Raw genomic sequence first — 27,961 nt, 5'->3', positions numbered from 1 at the left:
CCTGCTTTTTCATATTTCTCTACATTAGGACTCTATTGTCTTACAGCTACATCCCCTTAAAGCCACACACACACAACACAAGCATCAAGTCCTGTCTTTACTGTCTAATTCGCAGCAGTGGTTCAATGTATTGGCATGGACATTTAAGCTATTTTTACAAGAAAACAAACACAATTGATCTTCTCTAAAATTCTTTTACATGCCTTGAATCATCAACTGCATTCAGGCCATTTTTCAAACTGCTCTAAGACACCCGCTTTAGTAGAGCCCACATGGTGCGGTGAATGCTTAAGGTAAGGGCTCAGCCTTTGGCTCCCCTGATCTCAGAAGGGAAGAGGGAAGGGATGGAAAAGGATCTGGTCCACTCTCCAGACCGGTCTCTAGTAGGGAACAAAGCACACAGGGAATCCCAGAACCATCTGGGTTGGAAAAGCCCTTGCAGCTCCTCCAGCCCCACCATGACCCTCCCCCTGACCGTTCCCAACTCCCCCAGATCCCTCAGCGCTGGCTCAGCCCGACTCTTCAACCCCTCCAGGGATCCCGGGGACTCCCCCCTGCCCTGGGCAGCCCATTCCAACGCCCAACAGCCCCTTCTGCACAGAAATCCTTCCTCAGAGCCAGCCTGACCCTGCCCTGGGCAGCTTGAGGCCATTCCCTCGGGGCCTGGCGCTGGCTCCTTGGCTCCAGAGACTCATCCCCCCTCTCTGCCCCCTCCTGGCAGGGAGTTGCCGAGGGCCAGGAGGTCTCCCCTCAGCCTCCTCTTCTCCAGACTGAACCCCCCCAGTTCCCCCAGCCGCTCCCCAGCAGACATGTCCTCTGCTCGGGAATATCCGCTCCCATCACCTGTCCCCCCCAAATTAATCCAGTATCCTGAACCTAAAAGTAGCTTCTGTGAGCACTTCAGGCACCTTGACCTTGGACAGGCAGCACTATGAGCACTGCGGCAGAACCGAGGTAGGTCTTCCTTGAAGCTGAGCAGGTTTATCCAAGTGAACAAATATAACAGAAACCCCAGATGTGTCCAGCCCCATGTTCCAACCAGCCTGTGTGTGCAAGCCAGCTTCACAGAAAATAACCACTAAACTTCCAAATCCACAGATCCTTCCTTTTGAACAAACACTGGTTTTGAAGACTTACACTTTTATTAAGAATACTGTTTGGCAGACAGCCTTGAAACACTGCACTTTCCCGCTGGTGTAGGTCAACTCTGGGTTAATAATTTTCTGTTTCTGAGCCATGTTCACTTCCTTTCTTGGTGGACTCCTACAAACCATACACGGGAGCTGTTAGGGGTCTGCCAATGCAACCGGAACTGAAACTCAGCACTCCAAGTAATACAGTAAAGCAAAAGCTTATAAATAAGTGAATTATACAAAAATCTTCTAGAAAGAACCACTTCAGGATTCTGCAGACCAGACAATGGAGACATCTCCTCTTCTAGTGGCATCTAGTCAATTCTTTTTGGCGGACTATTCTGTCTACTCCTATGTAGCAAAGATGTTCCCTCTGTCCTCTTCACTCACAAACTGCAGCAGAGCGCACTACACGGCTGCTGGTTCTGGCAGTGACCCACCTGCCCGCTGACACCACACCTGGGGCTCCTCCTCAGAGACAACGGGAGGGAGAGGGGTGAGACCCACCGAACAAAAGAAACTCCATGTGTTATCAAGACAGACAAGAATAAGCCCTGGCCAATACTTGATTACTTCCTTGCTGAAGGGGAGAAGCAATTTAGCAAAGGTTTCTGACAGAGGAAAGATTGCATTTCTTGTTTGCTTCTCTTAATCACAAGCTCTTTTTTAAATCATGGCAACTGTGAATTTATAGACCAGACCATCAGAAGTAAGGGACTGATGTTTAAAAACCACACAGGCACCCTACCTTCTACCCAAATCAGCAGAGATGATGACACTGACACTACAAGAGACCCAAAAATCAATGGGAATTAGGTGGCTAACTATTTGTAAAATGCTGCCTGTCAGTCCTTGGGCCAGGGCTCCGCAGTGGGAGGGAGCTCTGAGATGATTAACTGTCTCAAAGGGCAGTAGACTGTTCCCAGCTTCCAGTCTGTCCATCACTTGTCACTGGCACTAAAATCTTCACAGGAGACACCAACGCTGCCATAGCCAGGTACCGGTACACCCTAAATCCACATGGACTATATACTTTGATCTGTTCAGTTACTTTGTAAATATTTTTCTTCTTTGACAGAGATGTGGGGTGGGAATTAAGATAAAAAAGATGTGAAGTGAGGAAAAAAAAAACCAAACAATGAAGATGACCTTTAAGGTTATGAAGTACATCACATTTCATTTCTGTAATATTTCCTTAAATGAAAAAACTCTCAGCAATTCTCCCAGAAGCAGCATTTGGGGTGATGCTCCCTAACATGGGTTGCAGAGCAGCTTTCCAACCTAAAAAAAAAACCCCAAAACCAAAACTAAAACCTTTCACTGGAAGAACAAATGTTGTGCAGAAATTCAAGCAGGGCTCCTCGCTGGTTCTCTGTTTGCGTCATGGAGCAATGGGGCTGTTGTGCCAGGGGACTAGTACAGACACAGGAGTCCAGAGCTTCCAAGCTCTGCACCAAGCCTTTTTGCTGTGAGGTTGAGACCACATCAGTCACCACAACGATGTAAAATCCCAGCTGGGGTCAAGTCAAGTCTGATGGCTGGACCATCACAAATGCCTTGCAGGTGTAAAACTGGGAAAGAAGGGAAGAGAGCTGCTGTTAACGTTCAAGTTTGTAGAGCGCACGTTCAGCTTCAAATCACGCCGAAGGAAAAATCATTTCCAAAAGCAGGAGAGGTAATACTGCCACAAATTGCCTCTCTGCTCAAAGGGAGCACAAGCACGAGTCCTGCTCACCATGACGACAGCAGGCTGGCCTTTCGCTCTGCACAGGTCCAGAGCTCCCTGCCACGGGAACACACATTGCTATCGAATGGTACAAATCACTCCAGGAACCAACAGGCAGCTGATGCAGATTTATGCAACCCAGACTTCATATAAAAGTTTTTACTAGTGCTCAACTGCAGATCTGGATTGAAGTCATGGGTCTAATACAGCCTCTCTGACCTTGATCAGGTTTCTGTGTTTCAGTTTCCCAGAAGGTGAATTGAAATTGTGACTCCAACCTTCCCCCGGTGAAGCTATTGTGAGAAATGCTGTTGTGAGAAATGCTGCAGACAAAAAGGAACAAAGTTTTTTATTCACTGTTCTTGAAGTCATGTTTACACTTCAGCTTCCCATTTAACACAGAACATGGCTCCAACCTACCAAACTGACTGCACCACCATTCACTGCCTGAGATTTCTGCCCGAAACAGCTTCTCCTGGTTGCTTCTGACCAACCGTTGTTACCCTTCGTTTACTACACAGCAGGTCTTCAGTAAAGCAGCTGATTTGGATGCAGTCACATAGCTGGTGCACAGACATATTGTTCTGCTGATGTTCCCATGCCCAATCCTTTTACGCTCTCCTATACTGTCTTGTCTGAGATCCAACACCATATGCATTTAAATAAGTTGCTCTTTAATGTTTCAAAACCTGATTTATTAGTTGCTCACACTCCATCTGCCTTGAAAAACTGCAGCGTGCCTTCACTTTCACAGGCTGCACAAAAGGTTGAGGTTCAATTTGACTCTACTTTATCATTTGATCAGTGTGTCAGCCACATATGTAAAGTCTCCTTTCAGCTACAGAAATTGTTTAAAATGCATACTTTTCTTTCTCCTCTCCCCCCCCGCCCCAGGCCACGCGACTCAGCAGCAGGCACTTTGATTAATGTATTTGTCAGCTCGCATATTTACTATTTTGTTGGCTTCCCTAAAACTACAGTGTACAGATGTAAGCTCTTCCAAAGCATGGCTGCAGCGTAAATCCTTATCCAAAGCCGGAAAACACGCTAGAGCTAATGAACTGTGATTACTTACACACTGCATTCACTTTTCAACTATTTTCTTCTCCAAGCTTGCTTTATCTTATCTCTAGTAGTGGCAAATGGTTCCTACCTGAATTTTTTTATATTCCTGATGTGTCTTCTATTTAGTTTTAATGTCAGAAGAAAAAAAAAAAAAGTGAGCAAACAGAGGAAGTGAAATAAGCCAAAGATATTTACTGACACACCGTCATTTATTGTGCTGTAACTCTTATAAACTGTTCAAAACTTCCCACATTTCATCTTGGTTTTTAATACTTAAAAGTTCACGACCATTTTAGACAAAGGGATTGGTAGTTACAGCAAGATGCAGCCGGTGAGGCTGTAGGCTTGTGGCATAAGGTTGGGCAAGGCTGTATTTCCACTCATCCGCTTTGGAGAAGGGGTAGATTTGCTAGAACCCCTCTTAAGGGCCTGGTATGAGAAATAATGAAATAAACAGTGTAAAATGTTGTACGGTCTTCTAGGAGAAGTATATATCTATTGAAATACTTAATTTTTTAACATGAGCACACAGGAAGGGAACAAGAGGATTCACAAACTGTACGCAGCTGGGGCTACAGCAGCCATCACGCTGTCCAAGAAAGCTGTCAGAGACTTGTTTTCCACTTATTAATGAATGCATCGGTTCTAATGAAGATCAATATGCCAATCTTTTGACAAGTCTTGAAAATGTTACAAGCCTGGCATGTAAAACAAGGCAAAATAAATCCTACTTGGTTATTCAACACTGTGATGCCTCTATAAATTTATAACAACAAAAACACGTCCTTACTCCTCATCTGTGCATACACTCGTGTGAATTAATTCATTTTCCAGCAATATGTAGAATGATCCCTACCAATAATGCGTTTTCCCCACGGGAACCGAGATGGATTGTCCATGCCAGTGCACAAAATGCACAAAACCACCCCCCTGCGCCAGCAGAAATTATCAGATTGCTCAGAGTATGACCTGTCAGGCAGCATTTTTCAACCTGTTCATCCATAATCTCTTTTAGATGGGTTTTCCCACCTCCTTATCCTCCTTGCTTTGTTTTGCCCAAAATTCAATCAAAGATGAATTAGACTTTAGAAAACAACCAACACCGTGGCTATTAAGTCGCGCTGGAAATTCTAGACCCCTGTGTTAATATTGCTACAGCTTTTACTTCTTGCATTTTAATGCAAAACTGCTTCCCCCCACCCCGGAGACTGTCACCGATATTGGCACGAAATCACATGGGGCTCTAACAGAACTCCAGCGCCAATAAAAAGGAGGGTAACTCAACCCTCAGCAGACATTAGCAATTGCAGGAAAACAGCCAGAACTTTAATCACAATTCTTTCAAATGCAGCCAGGGATTCAGAAATGCTGTTATTCTAGGATATGACCCTAATACAGTGCTTAATCAAAGCCATTGCTAGCACAAGAATAACCTGGTGACTTTAATAAAATACAATTTCATAGGAGCCAATATGTCAGAATCACGCTGTATCTAATATAACAAACTCTAGAAAGAAGAATGACCAGTGCTTTCCATATATGTTTCTGTACATTTCTATAGACAGGAAACTCAAGATTTCTCCTAAGCAATGACAAAGAACTCCTACGAGCTCTGTTTTACAGAAATAATTATTAAAGTCTTTATTTTTTCTTTTTACTCATTGCTACTGCAGTGCAGGCATGAAGGATAACAACAGCTCAAAAGGAACATGTTGAAAAAAAAACCTAATCAAGTACTAACCATTTTATCATTTTAAATTTTACGTAAAAGCATTCAACAGTCACAGGCTGAAGAAGCCAAGATTTGAATGTTTCAGCTTAATCAGAAAAAAATATTGATTTCTGTTGATAGAGCCTGCTGAATCAGCGGAAAACAATAACTATCTAGCTTGGTAGTCTTACATCTTGGAATATCTTCTATTATCATTTCACAATTAAAAGAAATATGTGCTCCTTTGTTCAACCTCAAGAAGTGGAAACACTAGTACAGAACAACTACAAACTGTAAAGGCAAAAGTTGAACTTGGCATCAAGCACTTATTTCAAAAGGTGGCAGAGGAACAGTCACAAACCAAAATTGTTCCCATGCCTCGGAGTACATTCCCTGAGCGTGGAAGCTTCTTCTTGCAGTAACACTGAAAAGTCTGGACGACGGTATCTCCGAGCTGTGTTGTACCACCTATAACTGCAGTCTGCAAATCCATCATTCTCTCTTTAAAAATAGATGTAAGCCATTCTGCATCTGAAAGGAGTGCTGAGTTCAGAGGTCCCCCTCTGCTGTGGTCCTAACCTTTCAGCTTCAAACAGCCACAAAACTTACTTTGAAAACTACTGTTCATCAAGAAAAAGCAGAAGCAGAAGCAGCCTTATCTGATGGAGGGAGTATTCAGAGAGCACTTCCCTCCCTCCATCCCTCCCCTCCGAGGGCTGCTGACAACTGAGGAAAGCAGCCAAACTGTAACACAGGAGAAGGGTTGTGTTCTTCGGAGCGACACTCACTAATACAAAAGGTCCCACAACACAGGAGAAGCTGCAGATCTGAAAGGTTTCCCACCTCCCACCGAATTTTGAGATCTCTATCGTACTCCAGGGCAAGGTGGTGTGTTGTAGGGCTTTGAGAAAGAAGAAAGGGGGGTCCCTGTGCCACCCAGAGGGACCTGGACAGGCTGGAAAGGGGGGACATGCAAACCTCAGGGAGTTCAACAAGGCCAAGGGCAAGGTCCTGCCCATGGGTCGGGGCAATCCCCAGCACAAACCCAGGCTGGGCGAGGAGGGGATGGAGAGCAGCCCCCAGGAGAAGGACTGGGGGGGGTTGGTGGATGGAAACCTGAACATGAGCCAGCAATGTGTGCTGGGCTGCACCCAGAGCAGGGTGGGCACAGGGCCAGGGGGGGATTCTCCCCCTCTGCTCCACTCTGGGAGACCCCCCTGCAGGGCTGGGTCCAGCTCTGGGGCACCAACAGCAGAAGGACACGGACCTGCTCCAGCGGGGCCAGAGGAGGCAACGGAGATGCTGGGGGGGCTGGAGCCCCCCCTGTGAGGACAGGCTGGGAGAGTTGGGGGGTTCAGCTGGAGAAGAGAAGGCTCCGGGGAGACCTTAGAGTGGCCCCCCAGGGCTGAAAGGGGCTGCAGGAAAGGGTGGGGGGGACACTTGTCATCAGGGGGTGTAAGGATAGGATGAGGGGGAATGGTTTTAAACTGAATTAGATGAGATCTAAGACAGAAATTGTTCCCTGTGAGGGGGGTGAGGCCCTGGCACAGTTTCCCAGAGAAGCTGTGGCTGCCCCCTCCCTGGAAGGGTTCAAGGCCAGGTTGAACGGGGCTTTGGGAAACCTGGGCTGGTGGAAGGTGGCCCTGCCCGGGGCAGGGGGAGCGGACTAGATTGTCTTGAAGGTCCCTTCCATCCCAAACCCTTATGTGAATCTATTCTAAGTTACTGGCTGGCATGGAGCAGCGGGCAGGCACCGAGTCCCAGCGTATGCTGCACCCCAGCAGCCATCAACAAGCAGAGGAGCCCAACAAGCATGTGCCTGTCAATCACGATGACCATGCTTCAACCTGTAAAATCAGATATGAATTAAAGCAATAAGAGCATGCACAAAATGTTTTTGTTTTTTGTTATTTTTACCCTTAATAATAGGATTTTTTTGTTTGGGGGGCTGATGACTGAATCAGTTTTCCAGGCTTTTTTTTTCAGAGCAGTGAAAAATCAAAGGATTTAGGCCTCTCGCCACCAGCCAGATTCTGGAGCAAAGATTCTTCCCCAACATACTTTAAGAAAAAAAATAATTAAAAAAAATATATATTCCTTCATACTTAACCAGAGGAAATACTAGGAGGAATCAAAATAAAGATGGAAACACCTGGTCTCAGGTGATGACCTCTGCAATGCAGAATAGCTTTTTACCATTAAAGTAAAGCTACACTCTGTAAACAAGCCATGCACTAAGTGATTAAAACTAGAGCTTTTCCTCTAGAGCTGTGATTACAGCGGGGACTTTGGTTGAAGAGGATAAGACTCCCTAACATCCCTAACCGACATCGCTGTGCTGGCAGAAAGCTCTGAATAGCTGTAATGCTGTAAACTCTGCCAGAAGACTGTTCCCCATTACCAGAACGCAACATGACATCCCTTTCATGGGATCATCGCAGATGAAGGTGGAAAAATATCTACTCTGCCCCTGCGAATAAATGACAAAGCCTTCCAACGCATTAGATGAGCTGGCTTGCTATGCTACCATTTAACGCAAAGACTTGCAGAAAAGAACAGTGAAAAGAAGCAGCTGAAATCAGAACAACATCGTGCAAACATCCATTATTCTTAAAATAATGGGCTCCAGGAAGAAAATTGTCTCTGGTGCTACTTTTGACACATTTAACATACCTTAAGGCAGACCTCTGAGTAACCTGTTACTATTTTTACATCTCTTTTTACCACGTAACATCCTTTCCTAATGGCAATTTTAAACATACTCATGTTCAAGGGACTATTGCTTCATTCTTCTTTTTTTTGGCAATAGATCACATGTCCCAGTACTACACACTTACACAATATAGCGTAGCCTCCTTTTCCAACCATCTGCTTGTTGAACTAATTCAAAACTATTACCAGTTTTACCTACAAGAAAAGACACTCCAAGCTTCAAGGAGACAGCTACAGTTTCACTAAGGGAGGGGAAAAAAAAGCAGCACAAAGAAGCTAGTCGAACAATGAGAGAAATGTCAAGAAACAGAAATGTCAAATCCCTTAGGGGGGAAAAAAAAAAAAATAAAATTCCAACTCCAGTTCATCTCCGAGCGCTATATTTTGTAATGAAATTACACTCTATAGTCTTCCCTCAGGGAAAATCTGCTCCAACTAATCAGACTGATGTTTTTTTAAAGTTCAAAACAAATGCAAGAATGTCTATGCAGCATTCATGCTTTAGCTGTCAAGAATTGCATTTAACTCTTTGCAAGCAAAAAAAAGGGCTGAATCTCACCACGGAAACCTGCAAAATGCCTCGACATGGAAATAGTTCAACCTATCTCAATGTTTTTCTCGCTGTCTCTTTATGGCATCTTTCCTCTGTTTTTTATCACTCTTCAAAATCTCCCCAACAGTTTGCTTAGCAAATCAAATGCTCTCCTGAATCCTTCAAAAGCCTTTCAGAGCAACCATTTAGGACAGTGTTCCTCATATCCTTGGCAGAGACAACTCATCCATCTGCTACCTTTTTTTTTTTTTTTTTTTTTTTTTTTATTCACACCTGGGACAACTGGACACTTATTTACAGCTGCAATATTGAGGTGATGATGTGAAACAGGTATGCAGTAGCTGCTTCCCATCCCTCGAAACACTCCTCCCGCTGTTGGTAGCCGGAGTGGCCACCATCTCAAGCATTTCAGATGTCTTCAGCACGGCTGGGACACAGGGTGGCTGAAGCAGTCGTGGCTTTTTCTGCAGTGGCATGGCCAAGAGGTAACACAACAGATGAACCAGGGTTCTCCCTGGCATAAACCATGAGTAAAACGGAGGAGACATTCCAAATGTTCTCAGGCACAAAATCTTCTGCTATCACAGCGTTTCACACCATCCAGATCTACACCATAAGCCAGAAAACTACAAGAAATCAAAACTCTCTCAAGAATGGCAAGTATTTGCTCACTAGCTGGGTCATGTAGACAAAACGCTGTAGTCTCCACTCACCGCCTGCAGTGAAATCCTTATAGAAGGCAAGATACTGTAGAAGTTGGCGTCAACTCAACCGAAACGTATTCCTTTATGGGCATATCTACATGGATGAGGTTCTACAGATACTGCAGGAGGAAGAGGGTTATTAGTGCAGGCACAGAAGTGTCGAGGCACTGGTGTGACCTCTGGCATGGAGCTGGAGTTGACTCCAGCCGTGCAGAGCTTGGGCAGAGCAGACACCACCAACCACTGTATCCATAAAGAAATGTCTCCGTTTTCCCTCTACACAGAATCCCAGAATCACTCAGGCTGGAAAACCCCCTCGGGATCATCGAGGCCAACCCTCAGCCCGACTCTACAAAGTTCTCCCCTACCCCACATCCCCCACAGCTCATCCCAACGGCCCTGAAACCCCCCCAGGGATGGGGACTCCCCCCTCCCTGGGCAGCCTCTTCCACTCTCGCACCACTCTTGCTGGGAAACATTTTCTCCTCCTGCCCAGCCTGACCCTCCCCTGGGGCAGTTTCCAGCCGTTCCCTCTTGTCCTGTCCCTGATCCCCTGGGAGCAGAGCCCAGCCCCAGCCTCTCTGCAATGTCCTGTCAGGAGCTGCAGAGAGGGATGAGGGCTCCCCTCAGCCTCCTCCTCCTCACCCTCAACACTCCCAGCTCCTTCCCTGGCTCCTCACAGCATTGATTCTCCAGCCCTTCCCCAGCCTCGTTGCCCTCCTCTGCCCTCGCTCCAGCCCCTCCAGATCTCTCTGGGATTGAGGTGCCCAAACCTGGACACAACCCTCCAGGTGTGGCCTCCCCAGTGCCGAGCACAGGGGACTGTCACCTCCCTGTCCCTGCTGGTCACACTATTTCTAACACAAGCCAGGACGCTGTTGGCTTCCTTGGCCAGCTGGGCACACTGCTGCAAGAAAAGAGATGAGTTTTCTTGCAGAGGTATCATGGGCAGAGGCAGTAAACTTGCACCTACAGACTAAAAATGCAGACAAAACATCACTGGGATGTGTCTGATGGTGGCTTAGGGGTAAATCCATCTCCCCAGGTCCTCGCCCAGGCTACGGGATGCTGTTGGAGCAGCAGGCAGAGGTGGGGGCACTGCAGGTGTACCCACAAGGTACCTTCCAAAACTAGCAGAGAGCAAACAGAGGAAATATTGTCCTCCTGTCTTCAAGGAGAACCCCAGCCCCTCTGTAGCCTGAAAACAAAAAGACAATTCCTTTTTGACCTCCACTCTCCATCACATTTAAATAAACCTGTTTATGGGTGTTTGGAGACCTAAAAACCAAAGCCTCAGTCTGCCATTAATATTTTAATTGAAGACATGAATATTCATGATCATTTTGTTTCTTTAGAGGACAAGATACAATAATTAAATAATTCTAATATGTAAATGTGTTCCTGTCATGACACCTTGCCTTCATCTACATTACAAAACCAAGGCATTTTTAGCTCTTTCATTATTTATGTAACTCTGGTTCTTTTGGCTTTTTTTTTTTTTTTTTCTCCCAGACAAACTAGAGCCCTCGAACGCAGACAGCACTTTCTCAGTTACAGGCTCACTAATTACGGACTATTTCAAAGTCATCTGCCTCTCTTGACTTTGGCACTTCTGGAGGATTTTTATTTTGGGGGCTTTTTGGTATGATACATCTTCTGTTTCCAAGCTAATTTCAACAGCACCACAAACACCTGATATTTGCCACAAGCCCAGGAGAACGCAGGCAAGCACAAAGTTATTAAAGATTTCATCATTTCTCAGACTTCAAGAACGCTCCAGTAACAACAAAAATGTATTGGTTTCTATGAGAGACAACAGCAGTACTTGTTTTCTAAAATAAATATAACATTTCTTTCATTTGCAGCTATAACCAACAACAGGAAACTCTGGATTAGTCCAGCAAGTATTCCCTGTAATTGCTTTGAAATCTCCCCATTTAAATACAAACTGAAGTAAGAACCTGAAGCATGGTAAAAGAGGAGAAGACTGGAAGGGATTTTCAGGGTCATTAAGTTCACCCTTCAGCTCCTACTATAAACGCCAGCATCTCTCCATAACTACCTCAAGCCCAAGTACTTAAAGTTTCTTGCCTTCGCTGTTCAGACCTCACTTCTCTACTTGTCTGAAACCTGTTTCTAACTTACAGATCAAATTTTTTTTTTGGCCAGTTTATTCCTATCTGTGGCAGCACTGTTTTTCAGGCAATAGCTCTTTACCACTCTTCAAGGTTCCTGACAGGCCTTTGGTATGCAACTGCATCAGACTACTCCAGCACAAAATACCACAGAATCACCAAGGTTGGAAAAGCCCTCGCAGCTCTTCCAGCCCCACCATGACCCTCCCCCTGACCGTTCCCAACTCCCCCAGATCCCTCAGCGCTGGCTCAGCCCGACTCTTCAACCCCTCCAGGGATCCCGGGGACTCCCCCCTGCCCTGGGCAGCCCATTCCAACGCCCAACAGCCCCTTCTGCACAGAAATCCTTCCTCAGAGCCAGCCTGACCCTGCCCTGGGCAGCTTGAGGCCATTCCCTCGGGGCCTGGCGCTGGGGCCTTGGCTCCAGAGACTCATCCCCCCTCTCTGCCCCCTCCTGGCAGGGAGTTGCCGAGGGCCAGGAGGTCTCCCCTCAGCCTCCTCTTCTCCAGACTGAACCCCCCCAGTTCCCCCAGCCGCTCCCCAGCAGACCTGTGCTCCAGACCCTGCCCCAGCTCCGTTGCCCTTCTCTGGCCACGCTCGAGTCATTCAATGGCCTTTTTGGGGTGAGGGGCCCAGAACTGAACCCACTCAGCGAGGGGCGGCCTCCCCAGTGCCGAGCCCAGGGCTCAGATCCCTTCCCTGTCCCTGCTGGCCACGCCAGTGCTGACACCAGCCAGGATGCCGTTGCCCTCCTTGGCCCCCTGGGCACACTCTGGCTCATTCTCACCCCCCAGTCCCTCTCTGACCGGCAGCTCTCCAGCCACTCCTCTTTTTTGCCCCAACACAGGTCACCAGAAACTGCATCCAACATTTCAGATGACTTTTAATCCGACTTGTACAGTGACATTAATACTTTCCAATGTCTGCCTGGGTCACATTTGCCTTTTTCCGAGCAGCAACGCTTTGGCAGCTCATAGTCTTTCTGTAACCAGCTAGTACCACTTCTTAACCTTGGTCATTTCCAATTGATTAGCTCCCAGTTTAGAATTGAAATCCAGGAAATTTAGAATTTATCAATCCCCAGGTGCATGACCCTGCATTTAGGGCTATTGAATTTCATCCCCTTTCTTTCACCCTGGTTCCTAAGGTCATGCAGCTTCTGTAGGTTATTTCATTATCAGTGGCCACTGCTTTAAGGAATGAGAGTCATTCAAATATTTCCCTAAAACTGACAGAATGAGAAAGAGCATCCTGGAGGCCAGTAGAAGACATCGGGTAACAGACTGCCAATTAAACACTCCCATCATTTGAGAACAATACTTGACACAACTTCTACTAATTTTACACAATATGATCTCTTATAGAATTGGAGACACCGAAGAATAAAAGGGAAGGACAAGTAAGCACGTCAGATAGGTGCTGACAGAAGGAAACCATTCCCAAAGCCACACCACCAGCAAAAAGCTCAAGCAACACTTGCACAGTACTTCTGGTTTTAGAATCAAATAAATTTGCTAACAACAAATCCTGCACTAAAGCCAGTACTGCTGTGAAAAGAGCATCTACTCCACACCAGCCCATAGCTCCAAGTTGCACTCAGAGAAAAGCAGATGATTAAAAGCCTTATGTTGCCCTTGGCTCACCTGAACGTGACCTTCCTACATGGAATATTTTCTACATGAAAGCCCTTAGCCACTGCGATGCAAGTGACAGTCACGGGGCGTTGCTCTGCATCTGAAGCACTTGACTTTTAACGTTGGTCTGGTGTTACTGGGCTTTCCTGACACGGGTTGAGCACAAGCAGTCTTTGACAATGCCGATGCCCTGCTAGGTAAACCAGATGGGTACGTTCTTCCCTTCTCCTTGGCTTTATTTGGTCCATTTCAATAAGAAAGGGGTGAAAAAGTAACTTTCAGGAAGTAATTAATTTCTCCAATTATCTTAGAAAATGAAGAGCAGCATGCTGAAGCAGAGAAGCCTTTGCTGGAAGTCTGACTTTATTGCAGAGCCATCAATCCTGCGACTGACTACCCAAAACAATAGATCAAATAATCTGGAGCAGCCACGCTGGGGAAGAAAAGAGCAACACCACACTTGAGGCAGTCAAACCACAGCGGGTTTCCCAGAGCCTTCAAGTCTCCTCCAATACAAAGATGCTTAACGTGGATACCATGGGAAAGAGGCCAAGCACTGCTCCATATTTGTGCCGTCCTGCAAACGTCTGCGATCCTCGCTGAAGCTGGCACGCTCGGATGGTTCCCAGTGAGCTTCAGCATGTCTGGTTTGGCTTTCCTCAACGGCACCACAACCACTGATCCCTCCCGGCGCCTCTCAAACAAGCATCAGCTTCAACACCTGCACAGCACTTATTCAAAAATGAGTATTTTAATACTTTGCTTCTTTTTCTGAAGGGGAATATCATCTTTGATAATCCCAGCACATATACAAGTCTCGGAAGAAACGATGAAAATAGTCTTTTGAGTTACTCAGCCTTTTAGCAAAGGAGCTTGTGCAAAAGTGGGTTATGGCATGTCTGTGCTACTGAAGTCAGCTGGGTATAGAGATGCCCAAGAAGGTACAGAGCAAGCCGGATCTGTAGGAAAGCAGCAGGATGGTCATAACAGTCCGCACCGTTCTCCAGGTTTGCCCATGACCTAAGCAAGGTTGTCTCTGCCTGGCTGCGCCGTGCCATGCCCATGTGCTGGTCTACCAAGGAGCATCTCAGTGACACGCTTCACTTCCTAACATGGGAAAGCTCTCATACTCCTCACTTTTCTGAGCAAAAAAAGCTGTGAAACACAAGGAAAACACAAACAGATTCTCCATCTCCCAGCCGGGAACGTATTTCAGCGTGTTTAATTCCAGGCTGGCATCAGGAAGATCTCCTTCAGGTGATGCAATTGTTGCTGTTTTAAGTATCCAGTTCTGGACTGAGGTACTTGTTACAGGAGCTACTTTGAAATCTAAGTCCTTAACTTCAAAAATACAGCTTCAAAGAACAGTAAAAAAAAAAGCAGTTGAGAGAAGCACCAAAGATGATTTTCACCTGTTTCAATATTTTCCCCACTAAATGAAGAAAATAAATGCAGGGACTGAAAATTCCAAGCCAAGGATGAGGAGTAGCAGCACTGAAGAATTTGTCAATGAAATTCAAGTGAGAAACAGAGCCATAGGTCTTTTCAAAACAGCAAAATCCAAAACACGCACAGAGGGGAAAAGCAGTGAGAGCTGCCGATGCGCTCTGGTCAGAGACATCTCCAGCTCTGAATCCACCTGCATCTCCCACTGAGACAGTGCAGACGGTGGCAAACTTACCCACCCTCTGGCCTGTTTTCCTCATGTATCTCAGGCAATCACATAGTCCAGCCATATCAAATTATACCTCCAAATACATAAATATATATATATATACACACACATGCACAAATCAGTTCCTTTTTTTCCCCCCCCTAATTAAATCTAGCACACTACGCAACCATAACAAGATGATGATTAATTTACTGATTGGATTTAAATGTATCCTAGCTGCGTCAATCTCCTCCCTCTAGATCTTCAGAACAACCTTCAACTCCTTTAAATAAGGCCGGGGATGTAATCATTTCCTTCTCCTTTTCACATATGCAGATAGGACAATTATCCAGACATCCACCGGAGTGGCTTGCAACAGCAAGAAACTCATTTTAAGCCAGTTTGCTACGTACACTACCTGAAAAATATAAATCTGATCCAATGTGATAAACTTGCTGAAGATTATTAAAGCTGTCACTGCAATGCTCCACAGAGCAAGAAAAGAAATCAGAGAGCAGCAAAAAGATTCGTCCATCCTGGTCCACACTCTTTGGCTGACGCTCCCCGTTTTGCAGCAGATGCTACACCAGAACCTGGATTTGTTTTGAAAGATTACCAGAAGCTTTTTACAAACATAAACCCATCATATTACGGATATATATGGTACAAGAATCCAGTTACACATGGCCAGAAACTTGCCATAAAACCACATTACTTATCAGAGTTAAGAGGGGGATGAAGGAATCTGAGAAAGCAAAATATGTTATTTTGCTTCCAGAGTTTGTGGGATCAAAAAGCTACCTAGAAAATTCTAACAGTGATGTCAAATGCTTCAAAGCAGGAAAAAAAAAAATTAGAAATAAGTGCCCAAGAGCAAGCATGTCTTCCTCACAAGTTGGTTTTACGTCTTGTAAAAAATGACATGGTATGCAGTAGAAAAAAGTATCAGACTCACACCCTGCATGTCAGCCAACCCACCCTAAACTAAGGTCTGCAGGCAATTTGAGGTCCATGAAATTCAGATGGGTCACATAAGCTGATTTACCTTGTTTGCAGCTACTAAACTGCAATAAAGGGATGCCATAAACTGGCTACTTTCCCACTGCCTCTTTTTCACCGCCCTGGAGCTGTCACAAGACTGTTAAATGATTGAAGACCATCACTTCAGGAAAAAAAAAAAAAAAAAAGATAAGTCCTTCCAGCAATAAAAATAAAAATGAAATTTATAACTGACCCAAATGCGTTTTCTTCAAAGACAATATCTGCCAGCCCTCACAAAGACTACAGACCCTAATATTTCCGCTCCGGGCCATATGTGCCATTCTCAGGCAAAAATAAATTTGTTAACAAGTCTGCAATAGCAGTTGGCACTTGCTTATGCCAGTCTGTACTAACATCTTGAGACTTTCTTTAATAAGAAAAAAATTAAAAAAGAGAATGTTTCAAGAAAGTACAAACCCAGCAAAACACGCTTAAGACATAGAGGAAAAAATAGTAATTCAAGGAAAGATTTTAAATTCTTCTACTAATAGACAACAGAAATGTTGGCAAAGTTTGTTGTTCATAAGCTTAGGGATCATCCAGGGGTCCCGAACATTTTAAACATTCAGTGTGACCATCTGTCACTGACATCGTCACCGAACAGAACGAGCAATTACTGAAGCCCTTCTCAGACATAATCTGTCAACCACATCCCGCTTGGCTGCCAAGAGAAATCAAGTTGAGGGCTCAGAAAGCAGATTGCCCTTCTGGGAAATGGGATCGCTCCACCTGAGAAGGTGAGCGGTGCCTGGGAAGCAAGCAGCATCCCAAACCCTTGTGACAGCCCCCTGGCGCACAGCAGGTTGTGCCCCACGTTGTTAGAGACGCTGGGGTCTCGGGCTCCATCCCCTGGTCTGCACGGCAAGAGGAGAGCAAACCACCCAGAACCAAAAGGCAAGGCTACGGCCATTTTAAGGACTTGGTCAGAGTTTACAAAGGTGTTGGCAGGTCACTCAGGAGCATCAAAAGCAGCTGAATACTCTGAAGTTTAGCACTGAAACGTGGCTTAACGACTTCAAGAACGTAAGCCATCAGACTCACGTCCAGGTAGACTCTTCCTCCTCCTCACCTTCAGCACAGCTACACCGATGCGCTCGGGGACGGGTTGGAACTGCAGAGAACTGTCAAATCTGCTAAGAAGCAGCATGAGCACCGATGACATTCCTAATTGCTTTTAACTTTTGTCTCCCCAGCCCAAACTGCAGAGGAAAAAAAAAAAAACCCACACAGCAGACTATAGAATAATCCTTTTAACTAACTCCTGAACCGCTACAAAACAGAAATCCCAAACATCTCCTAATGGAAATTCATGAAGCTGCACATACAAGGCTGGAAGGGATCATTAGATCAGGTAGACCAGCCTCTTATCTGTAAGAGTCCATTCAGCTTTACTTCAATAGCTTGTTTTTAACTAGATGTCTAGGTGGCATCTAGAGATGATTCAGCCAGGCAGAGACAGAGAACCTGTCTCTCCCCTTACTACTTTGTTGTAGTGCTACGTCAGCTCATGTTTAAAGACTGCATCTAGTTTGAATTTCTTTCACTTTAGCTTCGAGCTACTGTTTTTTCTTACATCTTTGTGCACCAAAGAAAGAAAGAGTCTTTCAGTAGTCAGTATTTTCTCCCTTTGAAGGTACTTTGTCTTTTTTTTCATTGCTTTTTTCCCCCCCCTGGAGACAGTACAGAGGCTCTATTTTCTGTGTTCTTTAACCATAATTAGCTCTTCTCTGTACCTGTCTGATTTTTCAGCATCATTTAAAGAGTGCAGGGAACAGTCTAGGTGTAGTACTGGCATGACCACTTCAGTCTTCTTCAGAGCTGCTGCTCTCAGGAAAGAGTGGTTTATTCTCAGTCCTCCCACATGTAAAATTTTGTTATTAGCTGCACAAAGCCAACGTCAGTACAGACAGAGGTGCCAGATCGTTCTGCATAATGGTGTTGTCATTTCCCACTCTGTAAATCATAATACCCACAGCAAATTTTTAACAGTAGCCATTTTATACTTTACAAAGACACAGAAGTAAATAGAAAATTGCCTAAGCACACTTATTAATCATTGGGTCATTATATAGAAGCTTTGATTCCTCAGAAAGCCAGGCTAAAACTCTCAATCAGAGAACCTAGTAGGTTATGCTAGCACAAACTATCCACCCGCCCAGAACAGCTTTCTCTGGTGATTACTTGAATCCATTCCTAGGTTTTGTTGAAGAATTTATCATGGATTTTCAGAAACATTATGTTCCTCCTCCTCCAGGTTGCATAAGACTTGGCTAGAAAGCGAACTTCAAACTAGTGCTGCTCTTATATATGACTTGTCCCAGATGAAAGGATGAGAAGCCAAGTCACAAGTTGCAGCAAGAGAAATTCTGGTTGAATTTTGGGGGCGAGGGATCTCCGAGAGCGTTGAAGCACCAGAATCTCCATCCTTGGAGATCTCCAAAACTCAACTGGACAAAGTCAGAGTAACCTGATCTAACTCGAGGGTTGACCCTCTGTTGAGCAGGATATAGGATCAAAGACACCTAGAAGTCCCCTCCAACCTAAATAACTATCAGAGAAAGGCTGAGCACACTCCTATGAACAGCCCTATTGAATCCAAACAGCAAGAGGCATGTGTGGTACCCAGGATGCTAGGAACATCACGGCTAACGTGGCTACTCCTACCTTTCACCTATTTCGTCTGTCCACAGTCAGCTGGAGGAGCAGCATCTCTGTGCTGATGTGCCATATGGGCACACTGTAGACAAAGGATTAAAAAACTAAATCCTATGATATAGGTGTCAAATTAGAGCAAGTCTAAAACCTGGAGGGGAACTGTAAACCAGCTGCTTTTATCTGGCTCGCAGCCCCTGGTGTAGCAACTGTGGAAGCCAGCATTGCTGCCTGTTTCTGCCCAGCAGTGACTAAATATGACACAATAACAACAGAAAAGAACATGCTAAATGGGTGCAGGGTGGGGATTACTCCACTCTACGAACCATGAGCGGGACATGAAGGATATCAAGCTCTTTCTGAAGCCCTGTGCTGGCAAAGTTACCGGACTGGCCATTTAGTAACTTCAGTGAATACATTAACACTAGGCACAAAATACACACTGCGATCAACTCCATCCTGTACCAATCCCCAATAACAATCTTGCCAAAGATCTATGTCCTCATTAATTATTTGGTGTAACAATGCATTTTGTTCTGAAGAAACTGCCAGCGCTGCTGTGAAGGGCCAGATGTGCTGTAAGAAGCTGATATTACTGTGAAGTCTCGGAAATCAAGTTTTGTGAAACAAAGGATCCAAAACTGAAAGAATTCCGTGACCAAGTTCCTTAAAACATACATTCAAACCAAGCTTCTTAAAAAATACATGTAACGGATCTAATAGCTATACTAGAAGTATACAGTGATAAAGGAAACCACCAAGGTGAAGCTGAAAATTGTTAACATGACTGTGCCGTGGTTAATGAACTTAAGACAAAATAACTACTTATGTTGGAAGAAGAACTTCTGGACTGCAAAAAGGTTACTAAATAAAATCTTTAAGGATGAGCTAAGGAGCTATTCCCACTTATTCTTTAATCAAACCTGCACAAAAGCTAATGTGCAAAAAACCAGATGCTGATGAAACCAGAGACGAAATTTATTACCAACACACAGGAGAATCGCATACTCTACACCTTGACCACTGGAGGAATGGAATATAATTTGATTCTGCGTGTTTCAATGCATTCAGGTACCAGTAAATTTTGTCATAAGGCAGAGACTGCATGGCTGGAAATTTTAGAAAACAGATTCAAGTATATCTGTCAATCACAGAAGGACCAGGGGCCACCCAGAGGATGCAGCCACAAAAGCAAACATGATCCAAGTTACAGCAGGTGCACTACTTCAGTAAGGTCAGGAGGGGAATACTGTGAATATTTCAAGAACTGGTGATGCACCATCTGGAATTCCAATTCAAACTGAGAAGAAACCAGAAGACAGATAGAAAGGATGTTCAGATGCCAGAAGAACAATCAGCACATCTTACAAGAAAAAAAAAAAAAAGTTTGGTTAATTAAATAAAAAGATCAGGGAAATAAACACAAGGGAAGAGAATAAATTATTTAGAGGTAGTTTTAAAACATGAAATGTAATTTGACCATGAGAAAATCCAGATGGGATACCAAAGTAACATCTATAAATGTCAGAGCAGTGAACTTCTGGACTGTTTCTCAGTAGGAGGATGAAGAAAAACCAAGTCTTGATAAATGCATTGCTCTACTTGTGTGGCTGCAATGACTGGAAGAGGAGGGGACAACTCAAGTCACCGCTCCATTCCCATCTTCTTGTGTTCAGAGATGACTAATGGAAATACTAAATAGTCTCTGTTCAACCTCATTCCTGCAGAACTTCGCTACACCTCTCCAAGCTAATATTCTCTGGCAACTATTATGATACGTCAGTTATAAATATCAGCTATCAAAACATTGTCAGGAGCTTGGCAAATACTACATGAGAAATAACGGCGTTTTAATTAACGAATTAGAAACTGTAGTATCAATATCTAGGAGTCTACATGTTGATCAGAACTTTACTGCACTCATGGCTGCATAATGACAAAACCACTCGTGATCCCCCCGGAGTTTACAAAGGAAATATAATTTAACGTGAGAACAGATGGATGCAGAGTAGAAGGGATGAACATGGTAACTCTCAACTGCTTAACATGATAGCTGGGGGGTCTCAGAACAACACAGATCTAGCAATTCCCAATGACTTTTTTTGTGGCACCCGATACATCTTCTAAATTGGCTCATTTATTATCAAATCAACTTTAAAACAACTTTCAAACTCTTTTTTTTTTTTTTTGCCCCCCCCAGAGACTTGCATTTTTTCACTGATAATCTGCCTTATGGAACTTGGATTTTAACTGAAAAGTACATCAGTAAATTGGCATCCCCTACTGAGAGAGATAAGAGCTTCAGTCACTGAATAAAGATGCTGAAACAGTGACAGGTATTTCTGAAAGCTCTTTTGAAAATTTCTTTATAAACAGTATTTATTTGGCTAAAATACCTGATCACTGCAGCACTTCTGTGATGTGAGTGTTTGCAAAGTGCTTTAGTTCTTTAGATAAAAGGTGCTACAGAACTATTAGGATCATCTGGAGAACCAGTTTCCACGTACACGTCAAAGGCATTTGTCCCCAGTGAGATCTAATTTCATGGCATTTGGGCTTATTTTGAAACCTTTATTCTTGAGTTATCCAGGTACACAAGGCACATATGACAAACGCATTAGGTTGGGAGCAAGTCTCTAAAGCAACAGAAAAATCTTTTCAAGAGGAAAGCCGATGCCATTAACTGCATTCGTACGGACCTGTTGACAAGGAGACTAATAGTTTATCAGAAGAAAGGACTGCACAGGTACACAAATGATTTCCTCTCTCCACGTGCCATCATCTGCCTGGTCTTTGTTACCGGGGTATTGACGGCCGTGCTCATTCTGCAAAGCAGCTTCCACCAGATTATGTTTCTCCTACCAGAGGCTCAGTGTTCCCACTATTAAAGAGTTAACAAGTCTTCACCAAATAATATCTCCGCAGGTGTCAACTCCTTGGAAGCAGATAGGTCCAAAGGGCAGACACATCGTTATAATGAGAGAAAGATTAAGAGGGGAAGAGAAAAGGAGCCAGCATGAGGCATAAGAAGTGCTTTGATGAATGATATAGCCCAGCATTAATGAGATCTGGTAATTTTACATTTCCAGAAAGCTGTGGTCGTTAGGACTACGAGGATCATCGTTTTATTCAACTGGAACAGAGAAAAGTTTAGGACAAAAGCCGGCTCATCAAGAAACCAGTCTCCTCCTTTGAGTTAACACAGCTGTGATTTGCTGCATTTCCCATCCCTGCCAGTACCCAGCATTTGTTTAGTTGCTCTTTTCAAAACACACTAGCTGCTGTTACTGCTGCCCTCAACAGACCAGATACACATTAGCTAATAACTGTCCAAGCAGATTCTGCCTCTTTTAAAAAAAGAAAAAAAAACCAACCCTGTCATAATTGTCCCTGGCTGGAGAACCGTCTCTCTCAGTACATTCCCCATCAGCCAAACTCTGCAGCCCTTTGCTTATTGCTCATCTCTTCCAGAATTCTGCATCCTCAATTACAAGGGGTAAGAGCTCAACATCAGGGTTTGTTTGTTTTTTTTTTCCCCCCCTCTAAAATCTTGGTGCGATTTGATTTTCAGTGCTGTAGCTTACTCCAGTAAAACCTGCGCTGCAAACCCCAGCAAACACACAGGAGCAGAGGAGACACATGAAGGGTCAAGTGGTACAAACCCACACAAATACAAATTTAAAGGTTTGTGAGGGTTGTGACAATGGTTTTGCTGTGTTTTTTTCAGCAGTGAAACCAAGATTTATGTTTATCAAGTGATTTGTGTGATAAACTACCTCCAAATACTCCAGTGGATGTTTTGGGATTCTTAAAAAAACCTGCAGAACTTCAGTAGCATCCGAGAGCTTACAAACAGCCCTGTCCCTGCTGTGCTTGGGAAAACCACGGACCCTCTGTGCTTCGACCTAACGGCCAGAAGGGTTGAATTTGGGAAAACTTATGGGACAGAAACGGATTTCGACACAAATAACAAGATCAAAATCCAGTCCCCAGACCGTACCCCCATCAATACCACGGTGCCACCAGGCAGAGCAGAGCCCCTGTGACATCTTTGGGGCATCCTTCAAGTGGCTACTCCAGGCACTGTAAAAGGCATGCTCATGTTCACATCCTCAAATTCCCTTTTATTCCTATTCTCACTAAAAAAACCCAACATTATTTTTTTTGTCAGCCATGACACTATATGACAAATCACTTTGATCAATTTGTAAGCCGCTGCCTTCCATTTCCTTTTTTTTTTTTTTTTAATTTTCTCTCCATTCAAGAAAACCCTGAGCCGACGCTCTGCATGCTGGAGTAGCTCACGCCGTATGCCAACCTCACACGTCTTCACAGAAGTGACGCTACAACACTTAGTATTAAACCACGAGTAATCATACAAAAAAAAAAAACCAACCCTCTACCAAACCTTGATGCTTTTTTCCTGCCCTTACTCGCTTCAAACCTAAGCTTCATTCTGAACGATCCACCTTTTTATGAATTTAAATCATCTTGAACAGATCTGGGTGTTTTGATTGACACGAAGCCTTCTGAGATGGCTTTGCTTCCTCGCTAGCACTATTCCTCCTCATAAATATTTATACACAATTTTCAGTTTTTAACGAATTCCAAATATTCATACTTATTTTAGCTGAAGCTTCCCCGTATCTTTAAAAATAATTTTAACTGACTTTTTGCTTAACAAGTTTGTTTTGCCACAGCACACGGATAATGATGTTCATCACTGAGGAATAACACTGAACGGGAGTCCTTCACACCACCAGTCCCCTAACGTGGATTTGCTCCTACGCTCCCACACTGTGCAGCTAACAAATAAACAGTATTAAAAAAAAAATAAATAAAATACAGAAAAAGCAGTTATTACCAAAAAATAAATCAATTGAAGTAATTACTTTTTTCCCCCCCGCCCCTTCTTTTTCACAGCATTTGAGCATTCAAAACTTAACATTCTTGCTTTGGCAATTCTTCCAACCCAAACCCAAGAAAATCCAATTATTACTAAAGAATTAAGTTGGTTTCTGCTTCTCACAGGCTGGCTCTGCTCCCATCCCACATTTCACACTTCCCAATTTGGTCCTTACAGAGTTTAGCCAGATTTCACAAACCTGCAACATCTGATCACTTCTTCTGGTGCATCCTTCCTTTTCTGGGTGTTCTGCTGCCTCCCTTAAGAATTTTTATTTTTTTTTTTCCCCTCTGACATCTGTTCTACCACCTTCCTTTAATAATGTTAAGCCAAATCACTTGTGTGATTATTTGCTAAATATAAACCTCATTCTTATTGATATTTTACCTTCTTTCCCCAAACTCTCCATCTTCTCTTGATGTTGGGAGCATTCATGGCTGGTCCTTGAAAACCATCTGTACACATTAAAACACGTTTACAGGCTCTTTTCAGGTTGCTCCTTCTGCATCAAGTTTTAGTCCCTTGACTTCATCCCATAGTCATTCTTCACTTTCAAATTTATTTCACAAGCCTGTGCCTCACCATTAACTGCTTTTGCAACAGCCCGGTCACACTGACTTTTCCTTGCTCTATTTTCCCCATGGCCCATAAAAAGGCCAAACATTAATTAAATCTCAACTCCTTTTATTTCCCCTCTTTTTTTTTTTTTTTTTTTTAAATTTGTTTTGTTTTCATCTAACTAGTCTGCCATGCTTCAAAGATGTAAATATCTGCCAGACCATTCTGGCCTCCTAATTAGATGCTACACCGGTCGTCCTCCTACCAACACCAGCTGTAACTAACCCAAATGCCCCGAAATTAAGCACGAACCTCCATCGCACGGGGGAATTTCTTAGGAGATCACAGTAACCAGCAACCACAGTGACCCAGCTGCTAGAGGGGTCACTTCTGTCCCACCTCAGCGAACATCTACCATTTAGACCAGCAGATTTCCAGCACACTGGACTTCCTAATCCGATGCCTTCAAACCGCTTCCTCCACTGAAGTAACGCCAGCTTCCCCTCGATTTAGGTTTATCTACTCCAGTCTGTATCATCACCCGCCGGTTCCAAAGAAAAAGCACCAGCTGTTCTTCATCCCTCCCACAAACAGCTTAATCCTTCCTGGCAGAAGAACAAGCTGGTAGTAAAACTGGTCATTAACAAGTTTCAACTGGAAATTAGAAAACAGCTTCTCCCCACGGGGAGCAGCAAGGATCCACATTACCCTTCCAATTGAATAGGGAGGTCAAACATCCCAGCCACCGCTGCCACCGAGTTTGACAAGTTTACGAGCAGAATGGAAAGATTTTGCTGCCTAAGAAACATGTGGGAGCTGGATTCGGTGACGCAGGCAGCCCTCCAAATCCTGTAATCTTAATTGGAAATATCAATCTCTAGGAGAGAAGCCAGTTAACAATATTTTCTAAAATAATCTATTCTACTCTGTCGTGCAATTAGATTCCAACCCCTGAAAATGCACAGAAGTTTGTTTTCATTTTCTAACAGTAAATATTTTGGCAAAACAGTGCCACACACTTCGCCAGATGTTCCATCAAATATTACTAAGTTTTTTTAGGCACTTTAAAAAAAGAAATATTATTTGTAAATACACATTGGCTTGCTTTCTGCACAGCTTTTCCCTCTATTTTTTCTTTACACCTATCCTCTCTAAGAACATTATTTCTCCTAACTATAGGTTAAATTGCTGAATTTTCTAATGCAAGTTTTGCAAAATCCAGGGCAGATTAGCAATGTCAATACACGTTAACATATCTAGCTCTTTCCTACTATAAAGTGCATCTTTACCTTGACAAAAAAAAAAAACAAAAAAAAACAAAAAAAAAAACCAACAAAAAAAAAAAACCCAAACCACACCACCAAAAAATCTCAATCTGTAGAGCCAGTTTGAATGTTCTAGGTTCAACAAAAGGTAAAAACATATGGTTAGTTAATTAGTAATTCTCCCTAGTGGCTGCGGGGAGAAAATAATAATAATAAACCCCCCAGTAAGTTAGGACATTCAGTGGGTTTTGTACTTTGAAATCATGAATCTTTGGAAGGTCAATTGAAGGCCACAGTTGCACCTTGCACCATCCTGTTGTCATCTAATTCTGCTCTCTCTGGCAGAGGACGATATGGAGGCTGTAAGAAAATGACAGCCAAACTCATTCTTTATATTATTTCTAAGGGACTATGAGGAGAGAAGTAGTACTAAAAACCCACTGTTATATTCACATCTCAGCCGGACAAAAGAAAAGTCAGCTGAAAAGCATTTGTCCTTCCCCTTCTCACTATTCAAAGCTCAGTTCCACTACAAAAAAAAAAGAAAGAAAAAGACTGAAAAGAATCTAAAAATGGGAAAAACCATAATATAAAGCAAACAAATCCAATAAACCAAGTTCCCAAACACCTTTCACACCCAGCCTCCATCCCCACAAGCAGCTGGAACTCATTGATGCTCAGGCAGTAAGAGGTGCCAACAAAAGGGTGCTCTGCCACATAAGCCCACTTCTCTTTAGGGCTCTTTGAAGGGGATGTGTATCTGTTATTATTTACTTTTTAACATAAAAAAAAAAAAAGAACAAATGACACCAGGAAACCATAGGGAAAAGGAAATGAGATACTAAGTAAAAGAAAAAAAATAATATCCCCCCCCAAGCTACAATCAGAGACAGCTGTAGGCCAATTAAACTCAACAGTTTACAGATGTTCACAGGAGAATACTCATTCACAATTTAACTAAATTGATCCACTTTCTTAAAAACTCTTGGGACTTGGTACATAAAGCTTACTTTTCTTTAGGGCTCTCAAAATAAAGTTTATAGCCCCTTTTACTCTAATGTATGCCAGCAAAACACACCCTGGAAAAATGAGAAGATCAAACTTAACTTCATGTTTAACCCTTCCCTGCTGGCACCTCTGTGACTCCTGTTCTGCCACTTCATGGCAGAGTTTTGAGAAGTTCAACTGAAAAATCCAGAAGTCATTTCTTTTTCCTTCGTGTCTGTCTCAACCATCCTCTCTCCCAGCAGAGCAACACACCTCAGTAATGATTCTTTCTATTATTAAATTTAATTAGGAAGGTATTTGGTTAGGCCACAGGGGACCAGCAAGCAAAAAAAAAAAAAAAAAGGGATGAGTTAAGGAATTAAAGTTAAAAACCCCCATTAAGAGCCATAACAATTAATAATGGCAGGCTAAGCTTTTCATTTTTCTGGACTCCTTAAGTAATTAGATCAGTATTAGAATGTAGATGCACCATAATTTGCACTATCTCAACTACTTTGTATAAATATACAGCTATTCTTTTCTAGGATTTCTCCTGCTTTAGCTGACTCACCCAAGGATTATCTCAGTTTAACCCAGGACTTGGGTTTAATTCTTTTTTTCTCCCTCTTAAGACTCTTTTACAGAAATGCTACAAGCGAGAACAACATTTTTGTTAATGTAAGAAGGAGCCATTATTAATAAATATTACACCATGGAGCATTTTCTGTGATTCCTAAGTATTAATGAATCAGTCTTCACAATCAATGAGGTCATGTAATTCGTTAGCTTCATTATTTCTCTTGCACAGATAAGGAAATTATGGCTCAGGATACTTGAGTGGTTTCTCTCAGAGGACAGTTAGCCAAGGCAGACACGAAAGGTCAGCAAGTGCCAACCCCAGGCGGATTCCTGCAGACAACATTAGGACTTAAATACCAAAGTAGCTTACGTTCAACTTGCTCTAAGTCATACTGTCTAACGAGGGGTGTCAAGTTAAAGTTGATGCTCCTTAAAACTCAGAATATTCCCAACAGAGCAGCTTTTGTTTGCCTGATGTTTTACGTAGCCGAAGCTTTTGCTGCCCGCTTAAATCCATGTAAGACTGGTCAAAGACTCCTCCTCCTCCAGTCTGAACAAACCTCAGAGCAGAGTGCCCGATGGAACCGATGCTCACCTTGGAGCAAACTGCACAGCTATCCCTGCACACGGAAAGGGGACAAATGAGCTGGGAGTGTTGAGGGTGAGGAGGAGGAGGCTGAGGGGAGCCCTCATCCCTCTCTGCAGCTCCTGACAGGACATTGCAGAGAGGCTGGGGCTGGGCTCTGCTCCCAGGGGATCAGGGACAGGACAAGAGGGAACGGCTGGAAACTGCCCCAGGGGAGGGTCAGGCTGGGCAGGAGGAGAAAATGTTTCCCAGCAAGAGTGGTCAGAGTGGAACAGGCTGCCCAGGGAGGGGGGAGTCCCCATCCCTGGGGGGGTTTCAGGGCCGTTGGGATGAGCTGTGGGGGATGTGGGGTAGGGGAGA

At 43.8% G+C, this 27,961-nt stretch overlaps 1 protein-coding gene across 1 annotated transcript in view; it reads right to left on the bottom strand.

Moving 5' to 3' along the window:
• Nucleotides 1–27,961, bottom strand: part of EXOC4 (exocyst complex component 4) — a 421,183-nt gene that overhangs the window by 229,244 nt on the left and 163,978 nt on the right. The gene's annotated exons all lie outside the window — the stretch shown is intronic.

Source organism: Athene cunicularia, assembly GCF_003259725.1.
Source record: "Athene cunicularia isolate RWA chromosome 1 unlocalized genomic scaffold, athCun1 chr1_part2, whole genome shotgun sequence".
NCBI classification, from domain to species: Eukaryota; Metazoa; Chordata; class Aves; order Strigiformes; family Strigidae; genus Athene; species Athene cunicularia.
Note: the sequence above shows the minus strand (reverse complement) of the source record. Positions and strands in the feature narration are given on the sequence as shown.